Genomic DNA, 7,930 nt, shown 5'->3' with positions numbered 1-7,930 from the left:
ACGTCGGCAGGTCCCAGAATGCACATGCCTTTCCCAAAAACATTGTTCTAGTGACTTGCAACTCGACATTCAGTCTAATTCTCATTAATATTTTGGCAAATATTAGATTGATTGCCATACCTTTTGGTTCAGAAATTCATGATTCCCAGATAATGAATCTTACCAACTTTGGTGAGTCCCTGACTTCTTTTCTAGCACCACCGTCAGGATGAAATTTGTGGTTTTGAATGTAATGCGTCAGCGACTATTTGATGGATTATCATGAAATTTGGATCAGTCATGTCCCCCTCAGGATACATTACAACAATATATCCATCTAGCACTAATATCTGGTCAGAATTAATTTACATTGGTCCAATGCTTTGGTTTATGATGAAATACCTGCAAAAGTTATGACATTCCCATCAGCCTCAGCTGTACTTTGTGTTTAGTGTTATTTAGCAAATGTTAGCATGGTAACATGCTGAATTAAGATGGTAAGATTGTAATCAAATGCAATTATTCCTCTTCTGCCAGGCTTTAACTTTTTTTTTTTTAATATATACTTTTTACAACAGACTTCTTCAAACCAATAAATTACTGAAGCCATTGTCTTTAGCCTGTGTGTTGAGCTGGCTGTGGAGCGAGGGCTCAGGTTTCTTTGCAAAGACAAAACCTTAAGATGCTCTGACAGAAACGTCTGACAGAGGAGAAATCCTATCCTGCACATGTCATTGTAGTTCAGGAATATTATATGATTTAGAGGGTGGGGAGCACAGGGCTATGGAAACACAGAACACAGTGGCAGGGCACACAAAGGACGCCTGTTCTTTCACAAAGGAAACTTTGTTGGCATTTTCTCAGTGCCTTGGAGAAAACTAAAGAATAAACAACAGTTTGCTGTCCACTGCCTCTGACGTGATTGTGTTTCAACAGCTCTTCCAAAATGGAAATGGGTTGGATTTAGATTCATCCGAGGCAAATCTCAGCTTGATGCTCTATTTGGTCAACAACTCTATGGCTTCATTGTGAAATTCAGGGGTAAACTCCACAACAATCACAAAAGACAGCCAAGCGGTTGAGGCTTAAATCTGTTTGTGACATCTGAATGTAATTTTCAGAGGGTCGCCGCTCTGTCTCCACTTGTCCATCTCTTTTCTTTCAAAATACTCACACATGAAAAGCTGTATTGGAGAATTTTAATAGTGTATGGTGTTGCTGACTAAATAAATAAATGAAATAAAGCATTTTCGCATATTCCATTTCTTCTACCTTTTTTAAAAAAGAAAAAAAAAAAGTTTTTATCAATTTCTTATCCAAAACAAAATGACAAACACAACCTCTTTTGAATTTATTGTTTAGCTAAGAGAACACAGACAAATTAATTATGCAGGGATTTAAAAATGAGAGATTTTTATTGTGAATTAATTGTAATTTGCAAAGTAACATGCTGAACATTGAGTTTGAAAGTTCTGTTGATTACTTATTTTGGTTGTAATCTGTAAAACATTCACATCTCCACATTATTCCCTTTTGCCAGAGGCAAGAGAAAAGTTTCATTTGAGCAAAGCTCCATAGGAAATTAATTAGATGAGATGGAAAATGTAGAAAAGATGCACATGATGTTCTCCAGGCTGATTTTCTGGGGATCATATCTGTTCCAGGAACTGATACTGATACAGTGTGAGTCCACTGCTGCGCCATCCCATTCATCAACCTTCGAATAGAAAAGAGGAATACAAAAGGAACACTGTCAGAACACACACTTTCAACAGCTGAACAAGCTACACCTGTGTCAGTGAAGGCAACACGTTCATTTGAAGACAGGGGCTCTGTCTTTGAAGAAGTGTCACGAAGCAAACAAAGCAAGTGGTCTGAGGGGGCTTTATATGACCTCTGTGTTCCTACAACCGCCTCACACTGTTGGTGACGCCGCAGCAGGAAATCCAGGAAGAGCTGCCACTTTAGAAACCAAACATTTAGCGTCTTCCAAAGTTATAGTAGAGGGACAACAGTACATGGAAATAAGTTCTTAAGTAGTTTTCTTCAACTGTGACTGTAGCAGATGCCAAAAGAATAAAAGGGGTAAAGATTTGTGGTTGTGGAGTCCTGCTTTCTTTAGACAGAAGCTCACTGGATCCTGCTGAGAGGACAGTTTGTACTCGCGTGGGAGGTTCATTATTGACCTTTAGGAATGCATAATTGTGATAATATATTCTGCACTTTCTTCATTATTATTGATTTGTCCCCTCATGTGGTTGGACGCCCACATACGACACCAAACATAAGACTATCAATTGGACAAATAGAACAAATCCACAGAGTCACTTAGTTGAAATTCCAATTTATATACCTACGTCAACAAACTTTATCATAGCTGAATGAGTAGTTGTAATAATGAGAAAAATGTCATATGCATGAAAGTATCTCAAGAAAACAAATTTCTGCAGAATAATCATTTTAATTTACTTTACATGTGTAGGCTACTTAGTGACATACATTCTTTACATTTGAGTGCTTAGTACTGAATTCAGTAGCAACCATTCCCCAACCTCTGCTCCCCATGACCAGCAGAACCAGGCAAATATCAGAAACTGTGAATATCTGATTCTGTTGCATGTGACATCAGAGCTGCAGCAGACGAAGCCATAATTTTAAAACCGACACAATAAGCCCATCATGAGGCACACTGTAAAACTTGAGAGCTGAGAGGTTCTGCTGATTCCCATTCATTACAGATAGAGAAGGATAAACTGTCTTTTCCAAACCCAGTTCATTTCCAAAGAATTGTCCTCATGACTGCACAAATTCAAGAGAAAGATTTCCTACAATGGAAACAAGAAGTTGTCATTACAGCTATACAGATTTATTTGTACTAGCTATACTTTGGCATTCATTAATGCAAGCTAAGATATAATATCTGAAAGATTATATGGGAACAGTTTATTTTTTGCAGACCAAGACCAGTACTTCTGTATTGAATTTCCTTGAAACAATTAAGTGAAATCTGTGTTTATAATACCTTGAATAACACTTCCTCGAACATTATGACAATAGATGATTGTAATAGTTGTAATAATTGTGGTCTACATTTCTCAGGTAATGATACATTATTTATTTTTTGTAGCGTATAAAACAATATCCAGCGTTGAATGTGATGAGGCTACAGTCTTTTCAGCCAATTTCCTTAATGTTTTCCTGTTTGGTTAGTTCACAAATTTGTCTTTTATATGCGGTTCTATCACAAAATAGCCCGAAAAGATGAATGCATGTGAACATGTAACAGATTTCTCATGAAACGGTTTCTTTCCTGATTGCTGAGTTTTTTTTTTTTTTTTTTTTTTTTTTTTCCATGATAGTTATTTAACTTGGAAGGAACAGGCCTTCATTCAAAGGACTAGCCAGCGTTTAATCAATTTGCTGCCATCTTGATTAGCCAACGATCCACCAATCTGCCCGGTAATCAGCAGCAATTAGCCTGGTCTGAAATAAAATCTCCTCCTCAAACCTCCTATGTGCATTTTGTCTAACTTATCAGTCTGGTCCGTTCACCAATGGCAGGGGCTCGTTCAAGTTCCTGTGATTACCTTTGGCGTCATCCGAGCTGCTATCTCCTCTCCTGTGTAGTGAGGCCAAAAATGTGCAGGCATTGAAGGGGGACTAATGGGCCAAATCGTGAATGGTCCAGATGGCTGCAGAAGGAATTGGTCTAAGCTGACAGTTTATCCAGGCATCCGACAATTACAGCCTCCTACTGAAATAAAAGGCAACATTTGGATAGTTCATTTAGATCTTAACAATAGAGAGGAAATGTCAAAACACATTCCCACACACAAATGGAACCATATGGCAGCCATCTTACCTGGGTCTGGTTCAAAACCTGCTATTTAGAGCGTATGGAAAACTAGTACTTCAAAAAATCTATTTCCTCCTTAAGCTTTTACTGTAACTGTTACAAGTCTTATCTGTAGCCATGAATACTCGCTAATTGCTTTTTAACTGGATTAAAAAAGTTTTGTCATCCAAACTCTGAAGATATTTTCACAAAGAAAAACATTCTTCAAGCTGACTGTGTCCTAAAAGGATAAAGGGAAAACTATTTTAAATAATGACTTGAAAACTTGTTTCTGAATTCTTGATTATGCCTATAGTAGAGTTGAGCTTTGTTAAGTCAGTAAAATGTTACCTGCAAGCTAAAAACTAAAGGCAGGAAGAACTGGTTGACGTTGCTGATCACCATTAAATATGCTAGTGGAACAGCTTCTACATCTTGCCTCTGCATCTCCTCTTTAAAAATGTTCATATGACAAACAAATAGTGTATTAGACAACATTAAATAATGAAGGTATTTTATTGTCACTCTCCGCTATGAGAAATAATACCTTACACTGGCTGTGGGTTTGAAATTCTGCCTTACCAGCCGTTCAGACCCAAAACAGCTCTGCATTAAATCAACACAAGGAGGTGTGTTGGTGAAGGCTGAAATATAAACCAGGAAGTCCAGTTTGAATAATTGACCTGTAAGTCTTAAGGCTTTTTAAGGGGATTATAATATTGTTAAGAAGAATTTTACAACTTTGAAAGTTGTCACGGCGACAGTCACCAGGTTAATAACAGTAACAAACTGTCGGGCTTGCATATATTTCATAGGCTTAACAATGCATTGGTGGCAAAAGTTGAGCAAAGTTCAACTTCATTTTGCCGGACAACAATACGTTCTTAGACTTGAAGTGTTTTCCCTGTTGTAGCTTCCAGGCAGCCAGTAGCTTCAGCTCATGTCAGCACAGAATCCAAATCCACTTGCAGAGACTTGAAACTTGCTTGAAATACATAAAACATCACAGTGGGCACCTTTTAATGGAGTCGGAGTTGTTGTTGCTTGAATTTGAAATAGGAGACTAATGGTGTAGAACCTTTCCTGGTGCATTAAAAGTGCTTGTGAAAAGCCTGGGAAAAGGAGTATTGAACTTGTGTAAAAAACCTAGAGTGCAGCTTGGGTTGGAAAAACTCCACACCAGTTTGGTGTGGTCTAACTAAAGCTTTTTATTCAGCTAACTCTTTTATGGGGGAAAAAAATGAACATCTTGTTGACTTCCACATCAATTTATCCTCTTACAGTACTTTCAGATTGATGACTTCAGATACATATATATAGGCTACAAAAGCATGTGGTTGAAGGCTTTAGTGTGCCAAAACATAAAGCTCGGCTGAAAGCTTTCATATCCCTCATTAGTTTGGTCCACTGGCAAGTGATAAAAGATTCTTAACATTCATTTTGAGTGCGTTCAATTCATAGAAAACAAAACAAATAAAGAGTGAATGAAAAACAGATGGTTTTGGTGCATAATACAGAATCAATTCCCAAACATCTGCTGCAAATAAGCCAGGGAGACATGGAGAGAAATAATAATTATGCGTGAAACTCAAATATAGACATGACTACAGCTTGATCGGAGCGTCCTTCTTCTCTTTGGAAACATAATGATACAATAATGTGTTTAATAGTTTTCGGAATAGGACAGAAAACACATGACTTCATAATAATGAGAGAGTGAGTGCCATATTTCAACACATAAAGAAGGGCGTGGTTGTGGTGTGTGTGCAGACTGGTGTCTCAGTCCCTGCAGGTATGGCAGCAGGTGCACTCATAATTCAAGAGTCAAGAAGACCTTTTCTGTGATATTACACCCAAGGTGGGATTTGCTAGAAGTTGTTCAGCTCAAATTATGAAGCTATGTGAGTCACCACTGAATCAATCATGTTCGTTTTTGCAGATCAGTGGCAAGTACAACCCTTGTTGTGAGCCAAAATAATCCTTGGAACCAAATGTAAGTATCTAAGTAATGAAATTCATGGACAATTTGATTCCAAGTACATGCTGATCCATAGCAAAAAGTGATTTTCATGGATGAACAATACAACTGTGTGAGATAATCCCCTCCCAAAGTGATCCCTCTATCTGCAACTGAGAGCTCTTCAGATCCTGGTAGACGGGACCCAGAGCGAGATGAGCCCAAAGATAGAAGGACAGATTTATTGCACCCCAGATGCGCCTGATTTACGACCATTGTTTAATCTCCAGATTCCAACCACATGAAGGTCTTATATTTGGAGCCTTAATTTATAGAAGTCAGAGAATGCAGGCTTAATGTTTTCTCTCTCTGTAGAAGATGAGCCAGCACTGTGACTAGGCCAGATAAACAGATGCTTGGATTAACATTGATCTTATAAACAGATGTGGGGAAAGGTCATCTCTTCAACAGCCTGCATCAGTTTTTTTTTTTTTTTTGTCAAATACAGAAAATACTGCATCTAAACAACACTGAATCCAATATGAAAGCCGTTTTTACTCATTCACTGTTTGGTTTTAAAAGGTCAAATTATAGCTGCAATGCACAGTATAATCTCGGACTCGACCGATTCATCTTCAAAAGTCGGCTTTTTGACTGAAATCCTCAGTTGACTTTTTAAGTTTTATTCTATTTTGAGAAGAAATGTAGGAGTCCGAGGGGAGTCCACTCCAAAGCTTGATGTTAGAGCTGGTAGGAGGCAGGAGTGTCACACAAGTAATTATACATTATAATATGTCTCCCATTTTCTTATTCCCACCCCTTGGCGTCACAGGCAAGTTCTCATTACCAGTTCGGCTGAGCTGAGGGCCCCAGGCGACTGGTTTTTCCCAGCGATCTGGGGTTCCTGTGTTGTGGTGGGAGCGTCAGCAGAGGCGACACAGGCGAATGTTGCTGTTTATTTCCATTCTGTCATGTGTGTGAATCTGATTACAGGTCGCTAAGTCAATATTTAGCTTCTGCGGACGGCATCATCGTCGGCCAGTTTATTTTTTCTGGGCCCCGCCACATCTGCTGCCAATGTCAGGCGCGGTAGCCAACGTGTGCCGCTACCGGGAAGGAAAGCAAACAATGAGTCTGCAGTCCTGGTCGAGTGAGTCAGGCAAAAGAGTGGCGAGCATGAAACCATGATTTACAGCTGGGAGTCGGACTGGTTCGAGGATGTTGGTGCTCGGAGCGGTTTGAGGGATGCCTTAATGATTCTGATGAGGGGTCAGGGAAGTTTATAGTAAAACACTAATTCCCCACTTCGGCCTCATTCATGTTTGAAAGAAAAACAAACCACAAGTCGATAAAAGCAAAAACACACTTTTTACATTACATACAATTTTGAAGTATATAATGTTCAAGCGGTCACTTCCTTCTCAGTTGATTGCAACAGTAGAAACATCTCGTCAGTGCACTTCACTGTTAGATGTGTAGACTGTGTAGAAACTGCAGGGACAATAATTGTTTTTCATGCATTTTTTCATTTGAGTCCCCTTGTCTGAGAATCTTGCATGGGGGCTGCCACTTTATTACGAGCCAAGAGGAACACTAGGTCGAGGCCTCTTTTCATCTGGCCCTCAGGCAAGAAGGATTTGATATTTATTAAAAATAGAGAGCAGTATATTTCTCCCAGTCGTGACTTCATTACATCAGGTTATTCCAGCGAGGCGGACCACACACAGTCACTAGATCTGAAACACCTCCTCTACTTGTTTGCCTGACCTACTATTTAAATTCGAGGGTTCACAGAATCGTGGACTTTCTGTGCCAAAGATGTGCAAGTCAGGACTTCATTAGACTTGGAATAGTTTCTCTGCTGGCTGTTACTTGAACTAAGTTGGCAATTATATAGAATGTGTGGACTTTCTCTTGGTTGAGACTATTTCAACTGTATCGACTGTTTTTTGCTGCCTTTGCATTTGTTGTAAATGCAAATTATTCTATTGTTTTTACAGCCGAATGGTGAGTTTCATACTCGTTCAGGACAATGAGGACAAAATGTCTCGGCACGATCTTGGAGTCCTGCCATGTGTGAGGGGCCTGCACATATTTTTTATTTAGACAACATACATAGATTATACATACTGTGCAAAAAAAAAAAAAGAACAACCCCC

The 7,930-nt window shown here is 39.0% G+C and overlaps 1 long non-coding RNA gene across 1 annotated transcript in view; it reads right to left on the bottom strand.

Annotated features, from left to right (window-relative positions):
- Nucleotides 1-1,375: 1,375 nt before the first annotated feature.
- LOC147817569 (uncharacterized) overlaps nucleotides 1,376-7,930 on the bottom strand; it is a 12,726-nt gene continuing 6,171 nt past the window's right edge. The window contains exon 2 of the long non-coding RNA XR_015436248.1: nucleotides 1,376-1,696. This is a non-coding gene — a long non-coding RNA (uncharacterized LOC147817569). The remainder of the gene's footprint in view (nucleotides 1,697-7,930) is intronic.

Source organism: Seriola lalandi, unplaced genomic scaffold, assembly GCF_002814215.2.
Source record: "Seriola lalandi dorsalis isolate HSWRI2012SDOR001 ecotype SW California unplaced genomic scaffold, Sedor1 jcf7180002054938, whole genome shotgun sequence".
Classification (NCBI taxonomy): Eukaryota; Metazoa; Chordata; class Actinopteri; order Carangiformes; family Carangidae; genus Seriola; species Seriola lalandi.
Note: the sequence above shows the minus strand (reverse complement) of the source record. Positions and strands in the feature narration are given on the sequence as shown.